General features: G+C 39.2%; 1 protein-coding gene across 3 annotated transcripts in view; it reads right to left on the bottom strand.

The window, feature by feature from the left end:
• The window catches only part of hoxb3a (homeobox B3a), an 88795-nt gene that overhangs the window by 55818 nt on the left and 31720 nt on the right, over positions 1-1257 (bottom strand). The gene's annotated exons all lie outside the window — the stretch shown is intronic.

Below are 1257 nucleotides of genomic sequence, written 5' to 3'. Positions count from 1 at the left end.
GGGGGGGCGAGCAGAGCCGTGCCAGCCCATGCCAGCACGTTTACGTCAATAAACGGATTATTTAGTCACTGAATTATCATTTTGCTCATTTATGTGCGACTCATTTCCCCTCCTCTCTGCCTGTCCACCTATTTTAACCATAAAGCATAGCTCCAACAATATGTGTCCAGACGTTGCTATTCAACAGGAGCTGAGATTAAACAAATTCAGATTGTGTGTCTCAATGATTGAGGTCAAACCTGTTTTCCAGAACAAACGGGATCAGCAACAACAGGTTCGGTTATTCGGCGATAATAAAACAAAGATTGGGTACTATTTCAGACTACTTATTGTATGATTGCTTTCTCCACATCTGGTTAAATTGGTGTGGATATATCCCTTGATATACAGGGCTAAGTTAATTTTCTGCAAAACATTCAATAGCAATCACAACAAAACAAATCGAATAGCAATAATGTCTTACAACTCAACGGCAATATACTAGGCTACTGTTACTTAACTTTATGCTGACAGAAATAAAAATGAGAAAGACAGAAAGCAGAAGAAAAATGGTTTGAGACTCATTCTTCTCAGCTAGAAAAGTAAACAGGGCCAGACATTAATCTTGCAGTGGAAAAATCAGATAAGGAGAGCAATATTTTGTGGATGGTGCATGAGATAAGAGTTTATTTTGACAGGATGGTGCTGATAATGCTGAGGACAGGAAGAGCTCTGCTTTGCTAAACTCCCTCTCCAAAATGGTTTCGGGATTTATAAATAGCTGTTAGCTCCAAGCATAACACACCACTTTACACATACCCTAATATCTGGCTGTGCAGCGTGCACGCGCACGCACACACACGCACCACTAATGGCGTGGCCCTATTGTTTCCTATAACTTGTAAGCTAGGCTATTATTGATAAATATTTATACAATGTATTTTTCATCAACATAAAGCTATAGACCGTCTCTGTCAAAAAATCATTTTATTATAGAGGCAATAGGCCTACCTGTTTTTGAATGGTTGTTGCTAATAAAAGAGTGTTTTTTTGTATCTGGGCCTTATTGTGTACCTATTTTTTATTTGGACGAGGCCTAGTTTCAGGGGCTTTTGAAGGTTGTTTTAATAATAAAGGTAATAGCGTACGTTTAATTTAGGTTCCCCCTTTCCTTAACATAAGGTCTTTGCCCATGGCAAAAGAAAGTGACTCATATGAAATACAAATGTTAGCTGGTGTGAACAAAATGTGTAGCCAAACACCTGCACCCCCCCCCCC

Source organism: Etheostoma spectabile, chromosome 15, assembly GCF_008692095.1.
Source record: "Etheostoma spectabile isolate EspeVRDwgs_2016 chromosome 15, UIUC_Espe_1.0, whole genome shotgun sequence".
NCBI classification, from domain to species: Eukaryota; Metazoa; Chordata; class Actinopteri; order Perciformes; family Percidae; genus Etheostoma; species Etheostoma spectabile.
This window is presented reverse-complemented; position numbering and strand designations above follow the sequence as displayed.